This window comes from Elephantulus edwardii, unplaced genomic scaffold, assembly GCF_000299155.1.
Source record: "Elephantulus edwardii isolate Elephantulus edwardi_28Jun2011 unplaced genomic scaffold, EleEdw1.0 scaffold00185, whole genome shotgun sequence".
Classification (NCBI taxonomy): domain Eukaryota; kingdom Metazoa; phylum Chordata; class Mammalia; order Macroscelidea; family Macroscelididae; genus Elephantulus; species Elephantulus edwardii.
This window is the reverse complement of record NW_006399935.1, coordinates 2,250,065-2,261,268: the sequence shown is the minus strand read 5'-3', so window position 1 is coordinate 2,261,268 and position 11,204 is coordinate 2,250,065.

Below are 11,204 nucleotides of genomic sequence, written 5' to 3'. Positions count from 1 at the left end.
ATGGTTACCCATGGTGGACAGTGTTTGCTGGAGCTTCCCGATTAAAATAAGCCTGGAAGCAGGAGTGGCATCCACTTCCGAAATGGCTTGCCTCCGGAAACTCTATGATCAGTGCTCCGGCCTTCCGTTCATAGGGTCGCTATAAGTTGTCTAGGACTCGATGGCACCTAACAACAACAACAACAACAGCATCATTATAAGAAACTCTCTTGTAGGGGAGCTTTGGTGGCCTAGTGGAAAGAAGCTGTACTGCAATACCAAAGTTATATGGTTCGAATCCACCAGATCCTCTGCCGGAGAAAGAGGGACAATTTCCTCCTGTACCTGTCAGATCTGATTTGACTGTACATGCACAAAAAATAATAAAAAAAATAATTTTTTTTAAAAAAGAAACTCTCTTGTTAATTCTTTTAGAGACCACAGATTATAGTGTTTAGGAACAGCGCTAATGCTTGATTAGAAACCCATTAGAAACTATTCATTGACTATATGACTTGGGATAAGTGAATGAACTTGTTGTACCTCAATTTCCCCCTTAAAGTAGAAAATTTACTGCTTGGTAAACATTCCCTCATTTCAAAGTTGATTGATGAACTAAACTGGTTTAAAAGATAAAAATGGACTGACAGCTCAGAAAGAGAAGAGAGACGGATACTCCATGTCATTACTCAGTAGAAATATCACTGTCTTAAAAAGTATTCCACTAATTTCTCTTTTATCTGGCCTTCAGACATCGCTAATCTTTATGCTAGTAGTGAAGTGTAAATGGTATGTGACACTAGACATGTTATAGATGCTCAGAAGATACATGCCAAATAAATGACTGAAGACAATCCGCCTTGACAGATGGCACCTGCGGAGCTGAGTGATTTTGTCAAAAGTCCTCCTGTGAAGCTGTTTGCAATGTCCAACACAAAATCATTGTTCTTTGTCTGGGCATCTCATGACCATCACTTTCCTATTCACCTCATTTCTGACCACGGCTGCCCAAGAAGAGGAAAGTACTGAAGTCCTACATGGTGCTGTGGTTGTGTGGTTTGAAGGAGAAGCTTTTCTTCTTCCCTGATGTTTTTTTTAATTGGGAAAAAACATATTGGGGGTACAAGGAGGTGAGGGTTGGGGGCAGAAGGGTGAGGATGGGCAGGGATACAGTTGCAGAGCTGCACAGTTTGGTCGGTGGGGGGAGCAGGTGAAGGAAATGATGAGGGTACAGTGGGGACCAAATGCTACAGAGGAATGGCAAGCATTTTCCAATGGTAATTAAATTGGATGCCGACTCTCTGGCTTCTTCATGCTGAACAGGGGCATAGAAGTAAAGGGGGGAAGGGAGGACACTTTATCACCTTACTGGTGGTCTTGGGTTAAAGCTGCTTGCCTTCTTGCTCTGTTAGAAGATATTTTCCTGTCATTTGCTCCCCTCTGGACTGCAAAGTGTTTTCCCAGGTGGGTCCAGTGGGGATGGCTGGTTGAACCCAGAGGCTCCATCCTCCTTTGCTTCCTTAGCTGTCAGTTGTATTTCCTTTTTGTCACTGGCACTGGGTTCAGGGTCAATTCTGGAGTAAAACTCAGTGTTAAGGTTACCTATAGGAAAGGGAGCAAACCTAGAGAGAACAAACTTGTGAGTTACAAATAGAAGGGCTTTGAGGGTGTTGCTTTCAGGTTTACTGAAGGAGAAGGTGGCCGAAGGTGGCCTAGATAAAATTCTCTGGATACTCTAGGCATTTTTTTTTCCCCTTCCCCTCCCAAGGGTCAGATGGCACAATCTGGGGACAATAATGCTTTTAATAACAGAGACTGTGGGAAAGAGAGAGCAAAGGGAAGGGATTGCTCACCATTGCCAGAATATCACACTGCTGGTGCTGAGTTGCTGGCAATAAATAACAATGTGACAGCAAGAAAATCCCCTATTGTTTGCATTTCTTACTGGTGAAGACAAGCGGCTCTGGTTTGGTGCTTTGTCATTGGGTCAGTCTCTCCGTTGCTTTTTAAACTTTCCCAACCAATATATATTCTCATTACTTTCATTTATTAGTTTTATTGTATCTGTGCTTTATTAACTATGCAAAGGCATTTGACTGTGTGGATCACAACAAATTATGATACCTTGAGAAGAATGGGGATCTCAGAACACTTCAATGTACTCATGCAAAACCTCTATCTAGACTAAGAGGCTGTTGTCCAAACAGAGCAAGGGAACACTACATGGTTTAAAAATCAAGAAAGGTGTGCGACAGGGATGTATTCTTTCCCCATACCTGTTCAGTCTATATACTGAATGAATCCTTTGATAAACTGACTTTATGAAAAAGAATCTGGCGTCAGAATTGGAGGAAGACTCATCAATAACCTGCTTTATCCAGATGATGCAACATTGCCTGTAGAAACTGAAAAACTCAAAACATTTATTTAAGTATTGACTCAGCCTTTTATTACATACATTAGTCAGTTGAATGGTTTTTTTAAAGATTTTTTTTTAATTTTATACTGGTTTATTTACAAAGTTCGTGTACACATTTGTCAATATGCATTATAGCTCAACATTGAAAACAAAAATATTAAAACAACTATGAGATATCATCTCACCCCAGTTACAATAACAAAATTTAACAGAACACTAAGCAACAAATGCTGGTGAGGTTGTGGAGAAACTGGAACCCTTATTCACTGCTGGTGGAAGTATAAAATGGTGCAACCACTGTGGAAGGTGGTATGGTGTTTTCTCAAAAAGCTGCAAATAGAGATACCATTTGACCCAGCAATTCCACTGCTGGGAATATACCACAAAGAGATCATAACTGCCACCCAGGAAGATATATGCACACCCATGTTTATCACAGCTTTGTTCACAATATCAAGGAGTTGGAAACAACCTAAGAGCCCATCAACAAACGAACGGATAGAGAAGCTGAGGTACATCCACAAAATGGAATGCTACATTGCATTGAAAAACAAGGAACTCATGCAATATTATTCAAAATGGGTGACCCTGGAGGACATTAGGCTGAATGAAATATCTCAGTCACAAAAGGACAAATACTGCATGGTGCCTCTGTTGTAAAACAGGACTGACATCTGGGCTGGAGGGAGACTGAAAGATGTGTTCAATAATGTATACTGCATTGAAACAGATGAGGGAGAAAACTGTTTAAAAGGAATATGTGATTAGGTATTTTTGTCATGACGGGAGTTCAGAGTGAAGGCTGCATAGTGGAGTGGACCTGGGGGTATAGATTGTAAGACAATGGAAGAATTTGTCTTTTACTTTTCCAAGAGAGTAATGTGCTGGGGTGGGGGGGGAGGGTCAGAAGGGGAGAAAAGTGCAACAATGAATGAATGGAAATCCAAAGTCTGTAAATTTTCATTGAAATTAATAATTAATATAAAAAAGAAAGAAAAAACCAAAAAAATACTCGTGACTGGGCCAAAAGATGACATCATGCTAGATGGATAAAGATAGGAAGTTGTCAGTGGGCTCATTTCACCTGAGTCCATAATTAACATCCATGGAAACACCAGTCAAGTAGTGAAGTTCTGTGACACTGGGCTAAGCTGCTGTCGAGGACCTTTCCAAAATTCTGAAGAGCAGGGGTGTCATTTTAAGAGCTTACAGCTTCCTCCTTGCTCTTCTCTCTTCTCTATGTTTTTATTTCCTTCTCTTCCTCTTTCTTGCTTTCTCTTTATGCCTCTCGGTCTATCCCTTTAAAATTACCAGTAGAATAAACTCAAGGACCTTTTTCTAGTCTGTTCCACACAACTCATCATCTTTAGCAAAACAGACATGCTTGTTCCCTCAATGTGCTGGTTTGTTGTTGCTCTTGTTAGGTGCTGTCAAGTTGAATACAACTCATAGGGACCCTATGCACAACCTTGTCCTTTCCTGTGCCATCCTTACAATCTCTGACACACTCAAGCCCATTGCTGTAGTTACTCACTCCATCTAGTTGAGATGTGTGTACGAATGTTCGATTAGGGTTTTGTGAGTGGGGTAGTAGTGTTATTGTGTAGTGACCAAATATAGTGGATAGTTAAAAAAAAAAGAAAGTTCTTGTAGCTCTAAAGCCTAGATCCAGAGGTGAATGGCCAAGATCACTCAGACATAATATTTGAGCCCATTGCACACATCTCATAAATACTGAAATCTAGCAAAGATGTTACATTGATGTCTATGACTCACTTGATGCAAGCCATAGGCTTTTCACTTTGAATGATCAAAAAAGGAACCTAGAAAAAGAAATAGTCAATTTGAATTGTATTGGAGAAGAATGCTGGATTGCAAGAAAAGAAATCAGCGTTAGAAGAAAGACAGCTGAAATTCTCCTTGGCGGTGAGGATGGTGAGAGTTGGGCTGACTTTGAACACACAATCAGGAAAGATTAGGTGCTAGATAGGGACATCCTGATTGGTATATGCTCAGTAAGATTAATTGAAACATTAGTCAAAACAGTAGACTCATAAATGACAAAGGTCAGGAAGGTGATGCTGGAGCAGGCAGCATGGTCTACATACATTCTCCTTGAGGCAGAGCCTACTTGATACCAATTGACAATTAAAGTAGTTATATGGTAGTGAAAGTCACTCACATACAGATTTTGCGACAAGGATTTAAGTAGAAGTAGTTTATCAGAAAGGTGAGATCAGGAACACCAACAGTGAAATGGGATGGGGATAAGACAGGAAAGGAGAGTCAGCAGTAGGTGTTAACCACTTGTAGGGTTTTTAATAGTTTTGCATATGATTCACACACATTGGGTTTTATACGAGTACTTTGTATTATGCAATCATTCATATATATTATATTTTACGTAATTAATTACCATTTCCTTATGCCTGCTATCATTCCATCTTTTCAAGTCCCAATTGAACCTTTTCCATTTTTTCACCCTTTCTCCACCAATTAACCTCTGCCATCCCAGGGATTTTTACCTCCTCCTCTCCCACTAAGGAACAACAATTTTATAAAATACTATATAACTTGTTGGGAAAAAAATAGAGAACATTATGTTGAGTGAAATACATCAGCCACATAAGAACAAACACTGTGTCAGGCCACTTTTGTGAAACTAGGACCATAACTGAGTGAGATACGTATAACATTGTTTTCATTTCTGCTACTGGAGACCGAGAGGCAGCAGAATGCATACTTCTCTGAGCTATGAGTAGGAAAGAAAACTCTCCTTGAGGGTATGAACTCTATGACATTTCACCCTGTTCTCTAGGTAGACAGAGTAAGCTTCAGAGCTAAACCCTGCTCACAAAACCATGTACTGACAGAGAGACGCCAGGTGAATGTCCAGTGAAGGGAGGTGGGTCAGGAAGGGTAGGTAGGAACTTACCATTTCCAAGCTGGGTAGTCTCCACTCATTTTGTGTTTCCCTGTTCTTTCTGTGCAATGCTTAATTTTATTTGTCTCCACAATCAACACCCCTGGTAGATGCAGTCAAGAGATCAAAAGACATTTTGCATTGGGTACTTCTGCTGTAAAGGACCTATTAAAAATGCCCAAGAGCAAGGATACTACTTTCAAAGATTAAGTAAGGAGCACAGACCCAAGCTATGATATTTCCCATTGCTTACCATGTATATTGCGGTCTCCTTTCTCCACAATTCAATCCTTTCAATTCAATCTCTATTCTGAGCAAATTTCTTCTAGAAACTGGACTATATGAAAGAATGTGGCATCAGGATTAGAGGAAGACCCATTAGCAGTCTCATTATGTAGATGACATTTTTTTTTTGCGAACAGCAAAGAGAACTTGAAATACTTATTGCAGAAAAGCAGATTATAGTCCTCAATATATGTTGCATTTTAACATCAAGAAAACAGAATTCTCACCATCAGACCAATAAACTTTAAGAATAGTTTGAAGTTGTCAAATATTTCAATTTATTTGGACCCACAATCAACACTTATGGTAACAGCAGTCAAGAAATCGAAAGGTGTTTTGCTTTGAAAATCTACTCTCAAGGATCTCTCCAAAGTTCTGAAGAATGAAGATGCCAGTTTAAAAACTAAGGTGCAACTGACCCAAACCATGGTCTTTTAAATTACTTCCCATTGGCAAGAAGCAGTGCTGCAATCCCAAAGGGATGTGATTAGAGGTCACCAGCTACTCCGTGCAAAAAGGATGGACAATCTCCTCCCATGAGACTAACTGACTCTGATTACCTGCTGGAAGGTCAGCTATGGGTCGGTTCCAACTTGACCGTACGTAACAACAGCAACATTCATCAGAAGATCAAGGACTGCAGGCTTCAATATGAATTGAAACTCAGTATCAAGAAAACAAAGATTCTCATCACTGGGCCAAATGGCAGCATTATGATAGATGGTGAAGAGATTGAGATTATTAACAGCTTTAGTTTGCTTGGCTCCACAATCAACACTCTTGGCACCAGCAGCCAGGAAATAAAAAGATGAATTGCATTGGGAAAATCTACAGTCAGAGACCTCTCCAGAGTAGTGCAAAACAATGATATCAGTCTGGAGACTAACACACCAGTCTTTGCAATTACTTGCTATGCTTCAGAAGGCTGGATAATGACTAGGGATGACAGAAAGAGAATCAATGCCTTTGAGCTGTGGTACTGGAGAAGAGTGTTGAATACACCCTGGACTTCTAGAAGAGCAAATAGGTTCATCCTAGAGAGGGTAAAACCAGGCTGTTCCTTGAAGGGAAGGATTCTGCAGCTTTGTCTGACATACTTACGGCATGTTACAAAGAGGAACCAGTCCTTGGAGAGGGACATCATGCTTGCTTGAATGGGTGGTTTGACAGCACAAGAGAGGAAGAACCTTGATGAGATGTATTAATTCAGTGATTAGGGTAATGAGGGTAGGTGTGTCAGAGAATAAGGTTGGCACAGGATAGAGCAGGTTGCAGGGCTGTTGTACACAGGGTTGCTATGAGTTGCAAGTGACTCGATGGCACATAAAAACAATATGCATCTGAAAGTTGGTCAAGTAATACAATAGCAGAATAAACTTGCAGTTGACTTGATGGCACCTAACAATAACAAAAAGGCAAACAATAACAAAAGCACATGATTGAGAGAAAGATGAACAATCTCCTTTCATGCGATTAACTGCCTCTGTAACCCGACCGAGGGTCAGCAAGGGTCAGTTCTGACTCTACGGTATACAGCAACAACAACACTGTTGTTATTGTTGTTGTTATGTGCCATCGAGACGCTTGAGACTCATAGCGACCCTATGTACAACAGCCCTAAACTCCGCTCTGTCCTGTGCCAATCGCACTGTCTCTGACTCTCCCATCCCAATTATCCCAGTCACTGAATCAATCCACCTCAGAGGGCCTTCCTCTCCTGCGCTGTCCCTCCACCCTCTCAAGCATGATGTCCCTCTCTAAGGACCGGTCTCTCCTCACAACATGTCCAAAGTATATTAGACGGAGCCTCAGAATCCTTGCCTCCAAGGAGCCACCTGGTTTAACCCTTTCCAGGACAAATCTGTTTGTTTTCCTAGCAGTCCATGGTATTCTCAATACTCTTCTCCAGCACTACAGCTTAAAGGCTTCAATTCCCCTTCTATCCTCCTTGGTCATTGTCCAACTCTCTGATGCATAACAAGTGATTGCGAAGACCATGGCCTGTATCAGACGCACCTTAGTCTCCAGAGAGACACCATTGCTCTTCAGTACTTTGGAGAGGTCCCTAACAGCAGACTTTCCCATGGCAATGCGCCTTTTAATTTCCTGGCTGCTGGTGCCAAGACTGTTGACTGTGGAGCCAAGCAAGCTAAAGCTGTGTACAATCTCAATCTCTTCACCATCCATCCTGATGCTGCCAATTGGTCCAGTGGTGAGAATCTTTGTCTTCTTGACATTGAGCCTCAATCCATGTTGTAGGCTGCAGTCCTTGACACTCTGCAGCAGGTGCTTCAGGTCCTCTTCAGTTTCAGCAAGCAGGGTTGTGTCATCCGCATAACACAGATTGTTGATAAATTGTCCACCAATCTTGACCCCACATTTCTCCTCACAGAGCTCAGCCTCCCGGATAACCTGTTCTGCATATAGGTTGAAAAGGTATGGAGACAGGATGCATCCCTGGCATACACCCTTCTCAATTTTGAACCATGCAGGGATCCCTTGCTCTGTTCTGACGACTGCCTCCTGGTCCAAGTATAAGTTTTGCATTAGAACGATCAAGTGTTCTGGGATTCCCATTCTTGTCAGAGTCAGCCATAGTTTGTTATGATCTACACATAGCCCTTCTGAAAGCTTACAAATAAAATGGCTTTCTTATACATCGCAGGAGACTCAACCAATAACATTCTATGACGGGTTTGGAAGCAGAAGTCTTGGCACCCGCTTCCTAAACAACATGCCTCTGGAAACTCTATGAACTTTGATAAATGTTGATAGTTGCAGAGGGGCATCAAGCCTTTTGTTCATAGGGTTGCTATGAGTCTTGCTCGACTCAAGGCAATCAACAACAACAAGACCATTGTTTATCCAGCTGTGTCAGCTCTGTTTGTCTCGCAGGGGGTTAAGCTGGTAATGAGGAACTGTATCCTGTGGACTGAGGTAGGAGCCCAGTGTGATATACTATTGATGAAGATGTTTACTGAATTAGAGAAGTAGCTGTCCAGGCTGGTAAGTACAGTGATAATGGTCTGATTGGGACTGCTGAGATTTTATTTGGACGTACTTAATTTGGGGATGCTTTTGCACAGAAGCAGAATGAGATGCTTTCACCTAAACTTGTTTCTGGGAGGACTGAGAGATTGCAATTGCTGCCAAGCCTGTTAAAGTTGTTTGGGCTAAAGGATTGTATGGTTATTGACTGTATCCTGTTGTTTGTTGCTATTCTGAAGTATAGCCTGTTAACCTCCTTAATAAACCCCACAAACATGAATATGGTTCTGTGGCATCTATGTGATCACTGAAATGAATTTCGGAACCACTTACCAGTAAAATTGGTATTGAAATTGGTGAAAGTGGATACAAGAGCATTGGAGACCATGTCTGACCTTGCAGCTATGAATTGAGTACTTTGCATGTTTTTGATGGGAATAGTTCTTCTTTGTGGATTATTAGAGGTCAGACTCAGTCATCCTCGTGCTGCCTATAAGTATTTTACAGATGCCAGAAAGAATAATATAAATAGGTCTGACTGCAGAAAAGTACAAGTAGCAGATGGGTTGTGATCGAAATCAGAATAACAGAAAGATGTTTACTTGTGTTTTATTGATTATGAAAAGGCATGTCATAACAAGTTATGGCTAACATAGAGAGGAATGGAAATTCCAAAGCACTTATTTTGTGCTCATGCAAAACCCATAGATAGATCAAGAAATAGTCATCCAAACAGAGCAAGGAAACACTCCATGGTTTAAAATCAGAAAAGGTGTCTGCCAGGGTTGTATTCTTTTTCCCTAAATATTCAATATATATGCTGAGCAAGTAATTTGAGAAGCTGTGCTGTAGGAAGAAGCCTTCAGGATTGTAGGAAGGTCTATCAACAACCCAGCTTATGCAGATGACACAACCTTGCTTGCAGAAAGTGAAGAAGACTTGTACAATTCATTTTAAAGACTAAGGTGCACCAGATCCAAACCATGGTATTTTAAATTGCTTCCTATGCATCTGAAAGTTAGACAGTAAATAAAGATGACAGAAGAAGAATCAATGACTTTGAGTGGTGGTGTTAGTGAAGAGTACTGAGTATATACCATGCACTTCCAAAAGGACAAACAAATCTATCTTGAAGAAAGTCCAAACATTATGCTGAGTGAACTAACTCAATCCCACAAGGACAAATATTGTATAAAAGCATTGTTGTAGAAAGAGTATAAGGATCCAAGGAGGAGGTGGGTGGAGGCAGAGAAATGAGGATGTGCACGGGGTTAATCATGGAGTTGTACAATTTTATGGAGGGGTGAGGGAAATGGGAAAGATCTGTTCCAGAAAACAATGTATTCAAATTTTGTAAATAAACTAGTATAATAATAAAAAGAAAAATACATCAAAGACATAGGAAATTTTAAAAAGGTAACTATAAAATTGATTCAGTGACTGGGGTAATCAGGATGGGTGTGTCAGAGGCAATGAGATTGGCACGGGATAGAGCAGGGTTTAGGGCTGTTGTACATAGGGTCACTATGAGTCGCAAATGACTCGACGGCACATAACAACAACAACAAACAACAACTATAAAATAAAAATTTTTGAAGAAGTTAAAAAAAAAAGCAGGTACAACCAGAGTTCTCCTTAGGGATAAGAATGGTGAAACCTTTTATCATTAACTTCGAATAAATTTTTAGGAAGAGTCAATGCATGAATAGCGACATCATGCTAGGAAAGGTTGGGAGTTAACAAAAGAGAGAAAGTCCCTGAGTGAATATATATATTGAGGCCGTGACTACTATAATGGGCTTGAGTAGAACTGAGATAGATTATGACAATGGTGCAGGGTAGGGCAAGGTTCAAATCTGTTGTTCATCAGATTGCTATGAGTCACTCTTGACGTGATGGAACTCAACAATAAGAAGTGTGAATGTTCTGGTAAAAAAAAATGTCCTAGAAAGTCAAAGAGGGCAATATTTATATTTTTACTTAATATTTAAAGTGAAACTAGTGTTGTTATATCTGGAGGAATATTCTTCTTTCCACATCACTCTTTTTTTAATTTAATTTTTTTCTCTTTTTAAATTTTTATTAATTTTAATGAACATTTACAGAGATTTTAGACCTCCATAGTCATTACTGCACTTCTCTCCCTGCCCACCCCTCCCCTCCAGTTCGCTCCTTTTGTCAATATGCAGTATGAAGTAACCTGTGTTGCTGTGATACTGAACCGTGTACCATTGGGGTATCGAATACCAGAATGGTTTCTCAATGTGGACAGTGTTTGGTGGAGCTTCCCATTGTAAAACAGGTTTGGAAGTAGGAATGACATCCACTTCCTAAACCACGGGCCTCTGGAAACTATGAACTTGGAGAAATGACAGTAGTTATGGAAAGGCAATTAGGTCTTTTGTTCATAGAATCACTATGAGTTGCGTCCAACTCGATGGCAATCAACAACAACAACAACAATATTTGACTTTAAGGCCAAGCCCTTATATCCATTTTGGAAAATGGGTGAAGCTACTGTACTCTGTAAGGTGGGCTTTCTTGTTTTGGTTGAGGGTCATTGTGGAATGTTTTATTGGGTTTCTCTCTCTCTCTTTTTTATTATTATTA